At 41.0% G+C, this 20,102-nt stretch overlaps 1 protein-coding gene across 1 annotated transcript in view; it reads right to left on the reverse strand.

Annotated features, from left to right (window-relative positions):
• PREP (prolyl endopeptidase) overlaps positions 1-20,102 on the reverse strand; it is a 212,816-nt gene that overhangs the window by 119,448 nt on the left and 73,266 nt on the right. The window lies entirely within an intron of this gene.

The raw sequence follows: 20,102 nt of genomic DNA on the forward strand, positions 1-20,102 counted from the left end.
TCAGGCTGTGACGTTTAAACATTTCTTAATTGGTACTAAGGGGCCCAAAGTGTGCCAAGAAAATATCCCCCACAACATTACACCACCAGCAGCCTGAACCATTGATACAAAGCAGGATGGATCCATGCTTTCATGTTGTTTACACCAAATTCTGCATCTAAATGTTGCAGATGAAATCGAGACTCACCAGACCAGGCAAAGTTTTTCCAATCTTCTATTGTCCAATTTTTGATGAGCCTGTGCGAATTGTAGCCTCAGTTTCCTGTTCTTAGCTGACAGGAATGGCATCCGATGTGGTCTTCTGCTGCTGTAGCCCATCTGCTTCCAGGTTCGATGTGTTTAGAGATGGTATTCTGCATACCTTGGTTGTAACGACTGGTTGTTTGAGTTATTGTTGCCTCTCTGTTGTTTCAAACCAGTCTGCCCATTCTCCTCTGACATCAACAAGGCCTTTTCGTCCACACAACTCATTTTTTGGACCACTCTCCGTAAACCCTAGAGATGATTGTGTGTGAAAACCCCAGTAGATCAGCAGTTTTTGAAATACTCAGACCAGCCCGCCTGGCACCAACAACCATGCCAAGTCAATGAAACCTCCTTTCTTCCCCATTCTGATGCTCTATTTGAACTTCAGCAAGTTGTCTTTACCATGTCTAGATGCCTAAATGCATTGAGTTGCTGCTACGTGATTGGCTGATTAGCAATTTGTGTTACCAAGCAAGAACAGAATTTATAAAAATAAATAAATATATGTGTATGCGCTAAAGGCTATAAATACGTGAACAAAGAATATAATAAATCTATACAATATTAAAAATTATTATAAATTATAAACAGATCCCCCAGATGAAGGCACGTATACCCTGTGCCGAAGACGCCTAGGGGAGGGGCAGGACGGAGCTTTCTACACACAGACAGGCAGAGGATTGAACACCGCACCGCACGCCACAGGATTCATCTGTATTGCATGTTTTGGATAGGATGGTGCACTGACGCACCCAAGCATTGTGAGTACCCTCCTGGAGGGATTGTTTTTAGGGCTTTTCAAATAAATTCCTGGCGGTATTATGCTATGAGTCTCCTTTCTTTCATATATGTCACCATTTGAGCGATACAGATCATCACCAGCATACCCTGTGTGAGCCCTGGAGTGGCTCTAATGCGTGTTTTGACACTGTTTAGCTACTGTGTCACACACTCTAAGGTGAGCGCATTATCCATTGGGGGTCACTGGAGAGCACTGCAGCATGCCTTAATGTGCACATCTCATAAGAAGAGCATGAGGAATATTTAGCACTTTTTCAAAAAAAACAGCATGAGGATTGCCTGCTATTTGTTTGGACACTATTGTGCACTTTGATTTATATACTCTTATGAATGGCTTGGACTGAGATATATTCATTTGTATGAATTGGTTTCGGACACTTTTTTTATCAAGTAGCACTTATATATTTTTTTAATCATTTAAAGGATTTTTTTTTTTTTCTCACATTTTTTTGCATGGTGCATGTTACCATTTTTCATATATTCAATTGTGGATTATAGTCACTTTCTTCACAGGTGTGTGACACTGTTTATAATTTATAATAATTTTTAATATTGTATAGATTTATTATATTCTTTGTTCACGTATTTATAGCCTTTAGCGCATACACATATATATTTATTTATTTTTGGCATATACACGGTATGGAACGTGGTTAGTGTGTGCAGCTGAATTAGGTTCACTTATTCACACTGAAGGCATTAACCCATTTGTGGCTCACAAGATTTTAGCACTATTTTTAGAATTTATAAAAAGTTTGTTAGATGTGTATCCAAGAATGTTAGGAATACCTGAGGGATCATTCACACTACTGTGGGGTAGAGCTGCACAATCAATTGTTAAAAGATCGCAATCTCGATTCACCCCCCAACGATCTATATTGCGGAGTGTCTACATTCTTTCATGTAACAGGTATAGAGAGTTCTCTGCTTACTCTGGCAGTCTGCCAAACAGGGCAGTCTGCCAAGATTTTAGCAACATTGTAACTCTTCTGTCTTAGATCAAAGGGATACAACTTCTGTGTAAATATGCAGGAAGTTTAACCACTTAAAGTCTAAACCTTTTTCTGACACTTGTTTCTTACAGTTAAAATCAGATTTTTTTACTAGAAAATTACTTGGAACCCCCAAACATTATATATATATTTTTTAGGGAAGAAAATGGCGATTGTTGCAATATTTTATGTCACACTGTAAATGCACAGTGGTCTTTTTTGGGAAAAATACACTTCAATAAATAATAAAAAAAAAAAAAAAAACAGTAACGTTAGCCCAATTATTTTGTTTAATGTGAAAGATGATGTTACGCCGTGAGAATCATGAGAGAATCGTGATCTATCTTCTAAGCAAAAAAATCGCGATTCTCATTTTAGCCAGAATCGCGCAGCTCTACTGTGGAGCATTACCTGCGCCATGTTAAGCCTGCCCAAAATGTACCAATAAAGATAGCATTTCTGTCAGGACACAGCACCATACATTAGTGTTTGCCACGCATTGCACTGCAACACACGCCTGGCGACAAGGCGCATTGCTGCATGTTAGTACCACACAGTTGTGTGAATAGGCCCTTCAAGTCTGCCACTAAACTGAACCAGAGTGAACGACAGTAATGAGCAATAGTACCATCATAGGTTTGTGGGAGAAGATGGAGAAAAACTACAGAATGCAAATCAAGGGGCGAAGAGACAGGTTACAAGCCAGCAGATGAATAAACCCCTGTTCCACATTACTAGCAAAACCTAAAATGCCACATTTTGGGTAAAAATGGATATAAAATACAATTAAAATTAAATTGCATATTCTATACATGGCTTTAAAAAAACTCAGTGTTGACTTTTTGCTTTAAACAAAACACAATTACCCCAATGTGTGCAGTAAAGCAATTTTTTAGAACACAATTACCAAGATGAACGGGTTAGGAAGTGTTTCTCAAACATTTCTCTCGAGATTTCCATTAGTGCTTGTGAACAGTATAATATATGATAGATCTAAAAATTGCTCTGCTGGGCTGAAGTAAATCAAATACTCCACTGCATGTTAGTTACAAGCAACTCTGAGAGTACAGAAAGGAAACTGAATCTATTAATATACTGCAGGTTTACCATGAAATTACCATTTCAATCAATTCAAATAACAGAAGATGGAAATTGGGAAAGAGGCGGCCAGAGATCAGAAGTTTCTTTTGCCTGCCAATTAGGTGGACACGGCTGGCATTTTGAAGTCAATTAAATCTGTACAACTTTTGTAATAAGTAAAATTTACAAAGTAAAATTGCTAGCATGCCTTACATACTATATTTGAGAAGCCAACTTGCACCACAGTAATAGGGTTGTAGCTGTTGCTTTACAATGGTAATGCATCTTACTACTCAACTAGAGAGAGACCAGAAAATAGGGTTACAGGCCTGTAAACATTATCCTGTCATAAGCACACCTGAATTATGATAGCTTTTTGAACAAAACCCTTATTGTCATGATTAGTTAAGTAAAAAAAAAAATAAATAAATAGAGAAAGGAGAGATAGATTCAGATTCACGTTTCCTGAATTAAAGTCTTCTGACTCCTCGCAGCATCCCCTTACGATTCTCTTTCTAAATGCATCTACAAAAATCTAAAGGTGGCAGGAAGAAGCAAACAAAATAAAGGAAAAGCAATCATGATTTGTACATTTTGAGGCTTGGTGCTGCCTGCTCTAACTTGCCTCAAATGCGTTATGGTAAATATAGACTCAAGAATCACATAGGAAAATCAGAATAGCTTTTCCATGCAATTTTCATAGTTTAAATTATATTTGGGTAGGATACATAACCACCCAACACCAATTTCAACACCGTCCAACTGAGAGCTTAGCTGGCTTCCTTTAGTCCAGGGGTCAGCAACCTTTTTCCACTTAAGGGTCGGATTTAATGTATGTGAATGCATAGAGGGTCGCATTCACCTGCTAATAAATGAAGATAATAACCTGGATCCCTTTACATTACACAGCCCCCACACCTCTGGACCACTTTACATTAGACAGCCCCACACCTCTGGACCACTTTATGTTACACAGCTCCCGCACCTCTGGACCACTTTATGTTACACAGCTCCAGCACCTCTGGACCACTTTATGTTACACAGCTCCAGCACCTCTGGACCCCTTTACATTACACAGCCCCGCACCTCTGGACCCCTTTACATTACACAGCCCTGCACCTCTTGACCCCTTTACATTACACAGCCCCCGCACCTCTGGACCCCTTTACATTACACAGACCCCACACCTCTGGACCCCTTTACATTACACGGCCCCCCCTGCATAATACACAGCCCCTCCTGCACATCACACAGCCCCCCCAAATATTACACAGCCCCTCCTGCACATCACAAAGCCCCCCCTGCATATTACACAGCCCCCCCTACACACACACACACCCCCTGCAGCTCTGCCCTTGCATACCTTGCCCCATGCAGAGAGGGAGACAGAGCAGAACTGAGCAGGGAGCAGGAAGCTGAATGAGAACACAGGAGAGACATGCAGCAGCGCTGAGAAGACAGGGGAGCTTCCGGACTTAATTTTTCATATTAACAAGCTGGTGATTGGTTACTAGGACCACCTAGCAACCAATCACCTGGAAAGTTAACTTCAGAAGGTCCTGCTGGAGCAGGAGCACTGCTGTGTGTCTCTCCCGTGTTCTCATTCAGCTTTCTGCTCTGCTCTTACTTAAAAGGTCCGCGGGCAGGGTGCACATGAATTCATTACATGCACTGACAGGCTGGACATTTAGCAGCGGCAGGTCGGGTGCAGCCCCCAGGCCATAGGTTGTCGACCCCTGCTCTATTTGAAAAAATAAATCACACTGTTAAAGGCAAGCTCCATAATAATGACCTTTGGATTGTGTCATGTCACGCTTCACTAGAACCTGTGCATTCTGCTCCACTGGACAACTTCTATTAAAACAGAACTTTTTCATTTCTATTTTTAAAACAAATTAAAAGAATCCATTAGCTTTCTTTATGTTTAATCTTTGTTTATTGGATTTTTTGTTGTTACACAAATACACAGGAGAAAAAAAAAAAGAGGGGGGATAACAGAAGTATCATAAGGTTCAGGTTTAGATCCGTAACCAGTACAGTACATATAGCTTTCTTTATGATGTGAAGTATGATAAACTCTATTAACTCTCTCATCCAACTCTATTGGTAGCTTAAAATAGCAATAGTCAGCTAATTATTTTCCCCATCTCTCCCCAACGATATAGTTATCTATGCTTTCTCATAAGCACCTCTATTTTTTTATTATTGGCACTTTTGTAGTTCTGTCAATTGACGCAGTTCTTTACACACACACACACACACACACACACACACACACACATACATATATATTTATATATATATATATATATATATATATATATATCCAAAGACATGCTGGTAGGGTAATTGGATCCTGTCTAAATTGGCCCTAGTATGTATGAATGTGAGTTAGGGACCTTAGATTGTAAGCTCCTTGAGGGTGTAGGGACTGATGTGATTGTATAATGTATATGTAAAGCACTGCGTAAACTGACAGCGCTATATAAGTACCTGAAATAAATAAATAAAATAATATATATATATATATATATATATATATATATATATATATATATATATATATATATATATATATATATATATATATATATATATATATAAAAAACTGGAGTACCCAGAGGAAATCCACACAGGCACAGGGAGAACATGCAAACTCCAGGCAGGTAGTGCCATGGTTGGGATTCGAACCGACGACCCTAGTTCTGCTAAACAGAAGTGATAACCACTTAGCCACTGTGCTATTCCTTTATTTTCTCTTTACTATTCCCCTTCTCGCTCATACTTTTACAAATTTTATAAAGCCATCCTCTCCTTTTCGCTATAGTTGGCGATTGTTTCTTGTCTTGACCAATAATCTCTCCTCTATTTTCTTATCCTAATATTGCAAGTAGGGTGATTGAAATCAAAATGGGAATATACTCAAAATATTGTTCCTCTGTAAAGGCAAACTCTGATGAAAACATATATTTAATTATTGAGTGGACATCACTGGGTTAAATAACCCACTGGCATCTTCTACACCTTGCCAAGTCCAATGCGGTTTCCTCTTTCTCCAGCAAGGAAACAAAAAAGTTTTACTCTCTCATCTCTCAAATTCTTCTTCTTGCTTCATTTGCACAATGGATAACCCATCAGGGAGTGTAACATCATTTGCCTTGCAGTGGAGAAAGAAAACTAAAACTATTTCATCATCTTCTACAAAACTAGCATGTGGATTCATTTGCCAACAACCACACAAAAATGAAATATCAGTTTAAAAAAAAATTCAGTCTTGCTCCTTAGGAGTGTTACGTATGCCGAAAAAGCTTTACTGTGTAAAGAACACAAGGCTAAAACATGGATACAGGAAACAGGGATAAAACAACCTTAGCCTAGGTTCACAATGCTGCGATTCGATTTGACTTTCAGTGTGATTATGCAGTGCAACTTTGAGGCAACTTTGTTGTGGTTTGTATATTCTATGGGGCCAAAATCGCACTAAAATCACACCAAACTAGTACAGGAACTTTTTCCAAAATCGCACCATGCTGAGTTGCATTGATGTGAACGGGCACCATTGAAAACAATGTGATTTCCACTGTCATGCTGCAAGCCTGTGCGACTCATGTCACATCTGAAATCACACTAGTGTGAACGAAACCTTATATAAGTAAAAAAAGAAAAATTTTATTTAAAAAGAAAAAAGAAAAACGATTTTTAAACATTTAATAACCCTTGGTTAACACTACAGCCCTAGTCAACTCCTTCACCTCATAAATGTTTTGCTATTTCAATTTTTTTAAAACATTACTGTTTTAACTTTTTTTATTTGATTTGATTGCTTTTGTCCCATAAAAAAAATGTAAGAAATTGGGGAAAAAGTCTTTATTTCATTTGTAAACATCTTTTCAAAGCTTTTTTAAAACATTTTATTTCTGTGTCATTAAAGCGCTAGTAAACCGCAGTTTATAGGGAAAAAAAATCCCCTGCAAGGCAATGTCATACATTATCAGAGACTGTCCTTAGAACAAAGCCCTCCAGCGACACGCTGTCACTGCTGAAAGGGCTGACATCTTCTTCCGGTCTTGCTTCCGGGTTCACGTCCTCCAGCTACATGAGTGGCCGGGGGCGCAATGATCTCACTGCCATTTACGGCATGGGCTCTTAAGGTCCGGCACTGTATGCCGGACCTTCAGAGCACATGCGCCAGTGATGGCACTGTGCAAGTTTAGAAGATATTTAAAGTATCTACAGGTAAGCCTTACTATAGGCTTGCCTGTAGGTACAAGTGTTAGAACAGAGTTTACTACCACTTTCAAAAAAGGGACAAATTATAGAATAATGTTTATAAACAAGACACAAGACAATATTACCAAAAGAAAACCTTGTTTGTCCTGAAAAAAATATATATTTTTTTATTATTTCACTATCTCAAGGAATGACAATGTTATTGCTGAACAAACAGGCCCTTAGCAGAAATGTAAAACCTGGTGTACATAAAAAGTATACAGGTGTGAACATTAAAGGAGTTGTTAAGGCAAAAGGTTTTTTATCTTAATGCATTTTATTCATTAAGATAAAAAAAAACCTTCTGTGTGTAGCAGGCCCCCCAGCACCCCCCAACACTTACCCTAAGCCCCTTCTCTGTCCAGCGATGTCCATGATTCCATTGGCCATCCTGCGGCTGTCAAAGTCAGTTAGCCAATCAGGGGAGAGAGGGGGCGGGGCCGAACAGCAGATGCGTGTCTGAATGGACACACAGGGCTGCAGCTTGGCTCGGGTGCCCCCACAGCAAGCTGCTGGTCTAAGTGGCCACTCGTTAGGAGGGAGGGGCCAGGAGCAGGGAAGAGGGAAACAAGAAGAGGAGGATCCGGGCTGCTCTGTGTAAAACCAACTGCACAGAGGAGGTAAGTATAACATGTTTGTTATTTTTTATTTTAAAGCAAGACTTTACAATCACTTTAAAGCGGTTAAAGTGTACCTGTGGTCAACATTTTTAATCAAATATTTATTTTCACATTGAGTTTCAATTATTTCTTAGTTTCCTCCCATCCCAAAAGATGTCATTTTGGGGAAAGGTGTCGGCTGGAGAGCAACTGCGATGTCGCGGCTGGCTGGATGGGTGACACCGCGGCTGGTTTAACCTACATGCTTGATTTCTCTGCCTCATTGTAAGTGTGTTTTTAATATTCACAATAAATGTATCTTACTGGTTACACTATGAAGCTTCTACCTATTTTTTATATGCTACCTCTGTGAGCGATTCAAGGATATCATTTCGTTTGGAGACACGCTGTTGGTGAGATTTCCACTGTGGGGATACAATACAGGCTGTCTGAGATCTCTGTAATGGAGATCCAGGTGCTGTGGTAAGAGGCCATCCATTTACTTTTTTTGAGCACGTTTGCCACATTTGGAGAACCTTTATGCTGATTTGGATCATGAAGCGCTGAGCACTTTGGGCACCTCTTTAATGGACTTTATATACATTCATGATTTGTTTGAATGGTTGCTTTATATGTAGTTTTAATTTTTGTATTTATTTGTGCTTTGCATTTTACGGTTTCCATTGTGTGTAGTAAGATTATTTCTTATATATGTATATCCCATTTATTGAATTTAAAGGAACAGTACACTATTTGCATTTGATTGCTTTTCATAGGACTGCTTTGATGCCATCGGATTGAAATTTAAAAAAAAGTGCACTTTTTTGTACATTTTTTTCAGTTTATCCATATTTTCAGGATTTTTGGTTGCAGCAGTTCACATATATTACATATATTATATATACATATATTACATATATTATATATATATATATATATATATATATATATATATATATATATATATATGGTTCTAGCGCAACATATTTTTTGTTTTGTTTTTTCAATTATTTCTTGCCTACTTCCATTAATCTAAACAATCGTGATGTTTGTAAACTAACTTTCTGAAGAATCACAAAAATATATTCCCTTAAATCCTATGACACATATTCACTATGCCCGATAAATATGCACTGCTGTGTCACACATTTCACAGAGCCTGCTATGTGAACTACAGAGTAGCTGAAATTCAGGTGTTTTAGAAGGCACAGCAAGTACAGGGAACATACATTAGCACATCATCGTTGCTTGCAGGCCGCAAGGTACCATGGGATTTGTGGTCCTTAGAATTTAAATGTAAACCAGACTAATGAACAGAGGAGAAGCTGCAAAGCATGCAGGGAATCCAGGAAGTTGTGGAAAGAGATGGCCAGAGACAGACAGCAATCATATCATGAAAGGAGATTTTTAGAGTAAGCTTATATTGGATTGTCAAAAAATGTTATAATTTGCATAGCTTTTAGAATGCTGATGTTATACAATGAAAGTGTTTGCTGTGCAAATAGATCTGCTTTAACGCCAATGTATATATACACGTTCAGTAGGTCTAATAATAGCAAGATCGAAGTGTAAACTTTGTTTAATCCATCTTGCACTAAACTGACTATAAAAAAACAAATATGTGTGATTGCTTGAGTGCCACAGACTAAAGTCATTTTCACAGCTGTAAATCTTTCCACCTTGAAGGTAAAGCACAACAGACTATGTACAACTACACATCAAAGATTCTTACCACTAACAATGTATAATATATATATATATATATATATATATATATATATATATATATATATATATATATATATATTTATTTATTATACACACACATACATACAGTGCCTTGAAAAAGTATTCACACCCCTTTAAATTTTCCACATTTTGTCATGTTACAACCAAAAATATAAATGTATTTTATTGGGATTTTATGCAATAGACCAACACAAAGTGACACATAATTGTGAAGTGGAAGGAAAATGATAAATGGTTTTCAACATTTTTTTTACAAATAAATATCTGAAAAGTGTGGCGTGCATTTGTATTCAGCCCCCTTGAGTCAATACTTTGTAGAACGACCTTTCACTGCAATTACAGCTGCAAGTCTTTTTGGGTATGTCTCCACCAGCTTTGCTAACACATGAATATGCTTTGATCTAATGCATCCCATTGTAGTAGTGGCTGTATGTTTAGGGTCTCCTTCTGGAAGTTGAACCTCTGCCCCGGTCTCAAGTCTTTTGCAGACTCTAACAGGTTTTCTTCTAAGATTGCCCTGTATTTGGCTCCATCCATCTTCCCATCAACTCTGACCAGCTTCCCTGTCTCTGCTGAAGAAAAGCATCCCCACAACATGATGCTGCCACCACCATGTTTCACAGTGGGGGTGGTGTATTTAGGGTGATGTGCAGTGTTAGTTTTCCTGCCACATATAGCATTATGCTTTTAGGCCAAAAAGTTCAATTTTGGCCTCATCTGACCAGAGCACCTTCTTCCACATTTGCTGTGTATCCCACAGGGCTTCTCACAAACTGAAAATGGAACTTCTTATGGCTTTCTTTCAACAATGGCTTTCTTATTGCTACTCTTCAATAAAGACCAGATTTGGGGAGTGCACGACTAATAGTTGTCCTGTGAACAGATTCTCCCACCTGAGCTGTGGATCTCTGCAGCTCCTCCAGAGTTACCATGGGCTTCTTGGCTGCTTCTCTGATTAATGTAATGTGTAAGAAAAAAAGCTTTATTGAAAAGCAGTATATATAGCCCACTTATTGAAATACATCATACCAAATGGTGGGAACAATCCCCCCCCCCCTGTACCCATCATTTAAAAAATAAACACATGAATTGGCAACATTGTCACAAAAATTATGCCAACAAATGGGCCCCACACACATACCCATGCATTCACAGATCGAGGTGTTGCCCAAGGTCACTAATCCAGGACTCAATGTATAAGAGCCTGGGCTCTAAACCTAGCATGTCCAACAATAGACTTGTGTGGTTGTAGTGTATGCACTATGATTGTATAGTGAGCAGACGAGCCTCACAAATTCAAATACCCAGCTGTTGTAATGTTAATATGACCGGGTGTGCAGGGATGAATATATTGAAGTAACATGAACTGAGAGTAGGTACAAAAACATCCGTTTGTATAGCCACTGATTCTCTGAACGTAGATATGGCTGCAGGGCACCATACAGAGGCTATGTTTGGCAGTTGTATGAAATTATACCCATATGGCAGAATGCTGTGTAATATATGGGAGCATGTGCAGCACTTTCTTGAATTGGGCTAAAGAATCAAAAAAATGAAAAAAAATATAAATGTTCTCAGTTCATGTACCCTCCAATATATGAAAACTTGGGATAGCCTGAGCACTGTGAATGAAAGTGTCTAGTCAGCATTAAGAGAAGATGCCTCTCTTGGAGTCCTTGTCCCGTAATGGCAAATCAGCCAGTGCAATGACGGGGATAGCTGTCAGTATTGTGTGCAATATACACCTTAAGAACTTGACAGTCCTGTATTCCAAGAGTTAGCACAACACTGAAAACTCAACATTTGAATTGCCATAAAGCGCTGCCCAGAGGCGCTCATCTCTCCGTAGTATTGACTAGTGTTGTGGTGGTGCATAGGAATCTCCTTTCATTGTTTATGCAGGCAACGCAATTCTGTATCCTCTGCTGTAGATGGACGGACCATCAAACATCAGCAAAGCACATCAAGACCGGTCAAACACTACTGCGTCAGCTCAGAGGGCTCGTGAGGCAACATGGGGCGGGCTCATTCAGTCAATCAGATCGGAAGAGGCAGCTGATGTAGAGCCGCCCATGTGTTGGAACACATGGTGGAGCACAGGGCCTGGTGGTGCTGCCTACGTCAACACGTTTCGCACACGTGATTGTGCGCTTCGTCATGACGTATGACGTTCACTAGCTCTGTCTTTTTAAAGGGGCAGATGCCCAATATTAAAAAACAAGTGAAAGAGTGTGCAAAGCAAGTTTAATATCTAACATTCATACAATATTCGTGCACAGGATATAGTCGTGGATTCAGGAGGTTAAGTACAAGACCACCTAGATCATGTATTTAATTCGACCTGGCCACTTCATTAAAAATGCTATTAAAATTCTAACGACAGCGCTATTTTAGGGTTTTGTAGGGGCACTCCATAATAGAGGACCCGCATTGTGGCACAGTTAATAAACTGTTTAATTTCATACTTTTGTAGTCCTTCAGAGTTGGTGAACATTTTAGAGTGAACATAGCTACACACCCGCAGTGACCACAGGGATACATTCCTTTCAGCCTGGGAAAATCTGTGAGCCAGTTCCTATTTGGCGTTCGAACGAACTCCGATTGAACCAGTATATCGTTCAAATTCCTTTCTCGTTTTGCAACCATATGGGGTCTTGAGCCAACTATGGCTTCCATTCCATTGGATCATGTAAGTATATGCCAGTGGTTTTGTAAGATCTTATCAACTTCATCCCACTGCACACCATATTGGGTAATTAGCCTCACTGGACTCTCCAGCACATCAACTGATGTGCCTTGGGTCCTGAGGTCAGCTTTAGTACTTTGCATGGCAATTTTCTTAGCCCTCCTGAGGGTAAGATGGGAATACCCTCTTTCCCCGAAACATCTATAGGAGTTCCTCTGCCTCACGTCTGTAGTCATCCTCAGTGGAACAGTTCTGAGGAACTGTCCCTCTGGAATCCCATGGATCAATGGTTTTGGGTGATAACTCTCTGCGAAAAGAAGAGTGTTGGCCGCCGTTTTCTTCCTATATGTTTTGGTAACTAGTTTTCCCATCTCCAACCTAATGGATAGGTCAAGGAAGGAAGGAAATCTCATAGGGGTTTACCACATATGTCAGACGGATATTGTGGGTATTGCATCCCAGTTCCTCCATGAATTCCATCAAATCTAATCTGGAGCCCTCCCACACCATCAAGACATCACCAATGTACCTTAGCTAGGTACAGGCATGGCCTGTACATCCGACGAGGCATAGACCAACTCTTCCTCCCATCACACAAGGTGGAGACAGGCGTATGCTGGTGCCCTCAGCAGATTGATTTTTAACTTGTCCCCCTGAGTAAAGGAGTTTATAATAGACTCTTCTTAAAAATAGACAAAAAAATCCTTATAGACTTCAAAAGCGGTCCATTTTGGATGTTGGCGAAAAGGATAAACCTTTTTTCAAAAGATCTAAATGTCTATTTTCAAGATTAACGTCAGATTGATTACCCTTATGTCACCAATACTCATGATCTCCGAATCAGAGATTGCCACAGCATTTAGTGATTGTCCTTCTGACTCCTGGTTCTTTTTCGATCTGCCCTTTTGGGGTTCACAGCCTCCTTGTATTTTCCATTCCCTTTTCCTCTTCCTCCTTCTGTTACTCCTAATTTGCCTCCAGTCAGGATACCCTGGGTGAAGGAGGATCTTCTAGTTCCAGTGGGTCCTGTTCTAAAAAACTAACCGTTGTGTGAAAAAGTTAAATTTTGGCCTCATCTGACCAGAGCACCTTCTTCCACGTTTGCTGTGTCCCCCTACATGGCTTCTCACAAACTCTAAACGGGATTTCTTATGGCTTTCTTTCAACAATGGCTTTCTTCTTGCTACTCTTCCATAAAGGCCAGATTTGTGGAGTACATGACTAATAGTTTTCCTGTGGACAGATTCTCCCACCTGAGCTGTGGATCTCTGCGGCTCCTCCAGAGTTACCATGGGTCTCTTGGCTGCTGCTTTGGATAATGCTCTCCTTGCCTGTCAGTTTAGGTGGACAACCATGTCTTGGTAGGTTTGCAGTTGAGTCATACTCTTTCCATTTTCAGATGATGGATTGAACAGTGCTCTGTGAGATGTTAAAAGCTTGGGATATTTTTTTATAACCTAACCCTGCTTTAAACTTCTCCACAACTTTATCCCTGACCTGTCTGGTGTGGTCCTTGGCCTTCATGCTCATGTTTGTTGACTAAGGTTCTCTAACAAACCTCTGATGGCTTCACAGGACAGCTGTATTCATAGTGAGAATAAATTACACACAGGTGGACTCTATTTACTATTTAGGTGACTTCTGAAGGCAATTGGTTCCACTAGATTTTAGTTAGGGTATCCTAGTAAAGGGGGCTGAATACAAATGCACGCCAAACTTTTCAAATATTTATTTGTAAAAAAAATGTGAAAACCATTTATCAATTTCCTTCCTTGTTTTTGGTTGTAACATGACAAAATGTGGAAAATTTCAATGGATATGAATACTTTTTCAAGGCACTATATATCTATCTATATACAGTCAGAACAAAATAGTACAGCAGCGGAGATCACTGTACTAATATCGGATTGTTAGAATAGCGGCTTCGACCTGAGCTGTCAGTTTTTAAAAAAACTAGTAGTGTAGGCTCTACCTACTTTTTTTGTTTTGTTGCCCCACTATGAATCATCTCCCATCCCCTGGAACACCTTATCCCAATCTGTCAGACTATCTCCTAAATCTATCCAACTTTAGGCGATCCCTGCGTTTTTACTTTCTCTATCAGTTCATCTCTCACAGTTATTAGTATTTGTATCACTTGACTCCAGCTCTTAGATTGTAAGCTCTAACAAGTGGGGCCCTCTGATTCCTCTTGTATTGTATTGTAACTGTAAATGTCTGTCCTGTAAATGTTATAAAGCTTTGCGTAAACTATTGGTGCTATATAAATCCTGTATAATAATAATAAACTTGTATCCAAAACCTCCTTTTTTTTATTAGATACCCCCCGGCTACATCACCTCTCTTTGTGACGCAGGTAGATTGGGGCTAGTGGGAAGGGCCTGCAGGGTAGGTAAAGCCCACATGCAACGTTGATGATCCATGATCAAAAGAGCTGGGCCAGGGACATTCAGTCTGTTGGGGTAGTGGGGGGTTGGGTGCAGATGATGCTGGACATCTTCCAGCCAGGAAAAGAGATGGATGCCATCTCTCTTACTACAGCTTTTAATGTGCACTTTGAGAAGCTCACAGTATGCAGCGAAGTCAAAGCAAGCAATTTCAGTGCTGTAGAGGAGCCTGTACAAATATGCAAGACCAAAGGTAAGGCTGAAGTTCAGCTTTAATGCCTCAGTTTGATGCTGGCAGGATACCCTTTCTGTTCCTGTCACTTGACTAGGAAAATGTCAGACCATTTCAACAACGCTCTAATATAAAAATCTTGTTGACCTCCAGGTTCCCATTCCAAGTGCTCATAAAAGAGGAAGAGACTGATACAAAAAGTACAAAGAATAAAAAATAAAACAATTTCACAACCAGTGACATTTTATGGTTGTATTCTGAAGACTTTGTATGAAAGCATAAAACGCTGCAAGGCCATAATACCCATTTTAATTTGGACTTGTTTTCAGAGTTTGAACTTAAGTCTTAAAATATCATACTTTAGATTGGTTGGCCCACATCCAATTATAAAATAATTCACATTTGCCTGGTTCACATTATTATGTAGTAGAGAAATATGTCTGGTGGTTTTAACCCCCCCTGGCTAAATAGGAGGTATGAGGTATTCCCACAAGTAATTTAGAGCTAACAAAGTGATACCAGGCCTTAGCATACTTCCTATTTACTGGGAAACAACGCAGAAGCAATTTCCAGGCCAATAGGAAATAGCGATAAGGATTTCTGCCTGGGTTCGATTTACTAAGGGTTGTGCGAATATTGTTCTTGGTGAACCTGAACTCAGAGACTAATTCTATTCAAGTAGTTAAATTCAGGCCAAATTAGGACTATTAGCTAAAATACTGGCAAAAAAGGCATAGGGAGCTGAGCATGGCCATATACCAATGTAAAAAAAATATATCTATCGTACACAGAGGAGACTTTAAATGATCAGTTAACTATCAGACCCAGCAGAGGCATGACCGGATGTGGGCAAGCCGTGTTTCTTCTGAGCTCCGTCAATCCTCCTGCTAAATACCCTGTTTGGAGCCTTTCAAACCGACTCTTACCTGGCAAGCTGTCTGGAATCAGGTAGGAGAGACTCTGGTGCACAAAATAATGCCGTCCTCGTCTGCAAAAAAGCCCAATGAGAGCCGTCCGCCGCTGCCAAAAGACCAGGGGCAGCTCCGTTCCCAGCGTGGAGGAGACGATGGCCCCGCCAACTTGGCTCCTGTGTCATCCTCACAGCGTGCCAAACAGCAGAGCGCGAGGATGGAGCAGGAATCGGGCTCGGGCCATGCTAATGGGACACCGGAGCTATTACCAACACCCATACCACCCGAACTGGAGGTGGATACAGCGGCAATCACGGGCCCGATCCTTGAGGCGATCGCAGCCTCCAAAACAGAGCAATGGGGTGCATTGATTACCTGGCCTCTGAATGCAATTTGCTCAAACATGACCTGGACAAAATCAGAGGCAGGCTTACTACAGCAGAGGACCGCATATCTGAGGTGGAAGATGCCCCACACTCACAGGGCTCCCAGTTGTCTGAACTCCAGGACATGGTAAGATCACTCCAACATCGTGCTGATGACGCTGAGGACAGAAAGGAGGAATAATGTAAAGGTAGTAGGTCTGCCTGAGGGTGCAGAAGGAGCCACACCGGTCCTCTTTGCTGAACAATTCTTTAAAAACCTGCTATCCCTAGAGGATCTTCCTCCTACATACATGACGGAGAGAGCACACAGGGTTCTCACAGGTGCTAGACCCCCTGGTTCCCCACCCAGGCCCTTCCTGGTTAGGTTTCTAAACTATAGAGACCGCAACATGCTCCTGGCTGAAGCAAGAAAGCATCAGGATTTAAAGTATGAAAATGCTCGCATCATGCTCTTTCCAGATTTTTCTGCTAAGACACAGAGGAAACGCCGGTCCTTCACAGATGTACGTAGAAGATTCCGAGAAAAAGAAATAAAGTACAGCATGTTGTATCCCAGCCCTCTACGTGTTCAATACAAGGGCTCGGTCAAGTTCTTTGACACTCCTCAAGATGCGTCTGACTGGCTAGATGGCAACTCCCAACATCTCCTGGGAGTTTACTTCAGGTTCTCTCTTCTTCATTTGTTTTCTGTTCTTGGTATACATGAAGAGTTCTTAAAAGACAGAAATACAAGCCCTACATTGCGGTGCTGGCTAGAACTAGAATTTGCGGCTGAGAGTTCCCTATTTTTGATTTTCCTCAAAATGACGCTTTACCCTGTGGTTTGAAAGAGGCTCCACACCTATCCCTGGTGGACACGGAGTTCTGCGTGAAGAGGCAGAGTTTTTCATCTAACAATGCCGAACTATCGATGCCACTGGTTGGACCTCATCAGTTTTTTTGTTCTTTGGGTACAAGCTGCCTACCGTACTGTTATTGTTATTGTTTTTTATGTTGTAAGTTTATGGTATAACAGCAGGGGGGGGGGTACCATCTAGCATGTTCCTTGATTGCTTTTCTAGATACTTTGCACCAATCACTGCTCTAACTCTGAAAGTATGTCCCAAGAGCTGGAAAGCCACTAGGTCATATGTACTTCTTATTCATCTGTTTTTTACCGATGGATAGCAGCCTTAAGATTGTGTCCTGGAATGTAAGGGGAGTGAATAGTACATTTAAAAGAGCAGCTATTTTTCAGTACCTTAAACAGATAAAGCCACATGTCGTCCTCCTGCAGGAGACCCATCTGGAGGGAAGTAAAATTCTATCCCTGCACAAGGCCTGGATTCAAGGAGCACTTCACTCAACGTATTCCACATACGCTAGAGGGACCTCCATTCTAATTAGCAAGGCTGTCCCTTGCACGGTTCACCAGGTATTCTCTGACCCGGGGAGTCGATATGTGGCTGTGGTACTGGACATACACTACCGAAAAATGTTGATAGTAAATATATACTTGCCCCCTCCTATACAGATACAAGTGCTTTATGACCTTATGGTAAAACTAGCTCCCTTTCTTAACCTGCCTACCATATTTTTGGGGGATTTCAATGCCTTTTTAGATCCTGTTAATGATTCATCCAATACCAATAGAGCGGCCTCAACTGATTTATGGATGGATGGATATCTGTGTCAGGCCTCACTGAGTTATGGCGTTGGAAGCACCCCAGTGTTAAATCCTATTCCCACCTCTCTACCACACATAGATCATCTGCCAGAATAGATCTAGCATTTGGCAGCCTTTTGCTGCTAAGATATGTTAAAGAGACTGAATACTTGGCTGGGGGGAACATCAGACCACTGCTCACTTTCGGTCACCCTGGCACTCCCAGTTGGGGGGAGGCGGGGAGGCTGGAAGTTGTCACCAGACTGGTTACAGGAGGAGCAAGTCACCTCACAGGTACAGGGCTCCATGGCAGCTTACTGGTCAACCAATGTGGATACGGCTGACTGGTCCATGGTTTGGGATACATTTAAAGCTGTGACAAGAGGAGAATGCATTTCTGCGATCAAGGCGGCCAGGAGAGACAATAATGCACAGGGGAAACTACTCCTAAGTAGGGAACGAGAATGCGCAGACGCCCATGCTGGCTCTCCGACAGAGGCCAACTATACATCTCTGCTGGAGACTCGGCAACTGGTTTCTGTACACTATTCAGAACTGGGCTGAACTGAAGTTGGGAAAAGGATGGAGTCGCTATTTGCCCAGGGGGACAAAAACAGTAAACTTCTAGCCCTTTTAGCGGCGGATCAAACACCAGTTAGTATTCCTATCATTAAAACCATTGGAGTGAGTGAGGTTACAGATCCTTCTGATATACTGGAAGAATTTGTGCGGTACTATACTACACTATACTCCCCTATAACAGTGTATGATACTAGAGAGCTAGATGGGCTATTGAGTGACCTCTCTCTCCCTATATTGTCAAACTCAGATGTTACCCTTCTGGATGCTGATATCTCTGCTCTAGAAACAGAAGCAGCGATTTTAGCTTTTCCGCCACACAAGTCCCCGGGCCCGGATGGTTTCCTGGCAGACTTCTACCAACATTATATGGCACAATTAGCCCAATACTCTGTGTCCTTTTTGACCACTGCCTTAAAAACGGAGCCCTCCCGAGTTCAATGATGGAAGTATACATGGTTCTTCTGTTGAAACTGGGTAAGGACCCACAAGAGTGTTCGTCCTACCGCCCCATAGCATTACTAAATGTAGACCTAAAGATGCTAACCAAAGTGTTGGCATCACCATTGGCAAAGGTGATTCCTTCACTAGTGGAAATTGACCAGACGGGATTTATACCTGGGAAATCCACAGACACCAACATTCGGAGATTGTTCACTCATTTACAATTAGATACTACAGAAACTCCAGAAAAAGTTATAGTGTATCGACATTGAAAAAGCCTTTGATTCGGTTGACCGGCTCTATATCCACAAGGTATTAGAGAGTATGGGTTTCGGACCTAATTTCCGGTGATGGGTCACTTTATTGTACAGTGGCCCTCGGATGGCAATTCGATTGGGGCTTCTGACTTCAGAGCTTTTTGCAGTTGGAAGGGGAACTAGACAGGGCTGCCCTCTTTCCCCCTTCCTCTTTGCCCTAATGATGGAGCCTATAGCAAGAGCGTTACATCAATCTCAGGAGGTGGGTGCCATTCAGGTAGGTTCCATACGAGAGAGCCTCGCGCTCTATGAAGATGACCTGCTTTTGTTCCTCAGAGACCCGAAAACGTCTCTGCAGGCGGCTTTGCGCATACTCAACAAGTTTGCCTCCTTCTCGGGTCTTCGGGTGAATTGGACCAAGTCTTCAATACTACCTCTGGGTCCGGAGGCACGAAACATAGATGAGGACAATCTCCCACTGCAATGGGTTTCCACCATCACTTACCTGGGGGTAAAAGTCACGGCTAATGTATGGGACTATATACAGTGGGTACGGAAAGTATTCAGACCCCCTTAAATTTTTCACTCTTTGTTATATTGCAGCCATTTGCTAAAATCATTTAAGTTCATTTTTTTCTTCATTAATGTACACACAGCACCCCATATTGACAGAAAAACACAGAATTGTTGACATTTTTGCAGATTTATTAAAAAAGAAAAACGGATATATCACATGGTCCTAAGTATTCAGACCCTTTGCTCAGTATTTATTAGAAGCACCCTCTTGATCTAATACAGCCATGAGTCTTTTTGGGAAAGATGCAACAAGTTTTTCCCAC

Source organism: Aquarana catesbeiana, linkage group LG04 (assembly GCF_042186555.1).
Source record: "Aquarana catesbeiana isolate 2022-GZ linkage group LG04, ASM4218655v1, whole genome shotgun sequence".
NCBI classification, from domain to species: domain Eukaryota; kingdom Metazoa; phylum Chordata; class Amphibia; order Anura; family Ranidae; genus Aquarana; species Aquarana catesbeiana.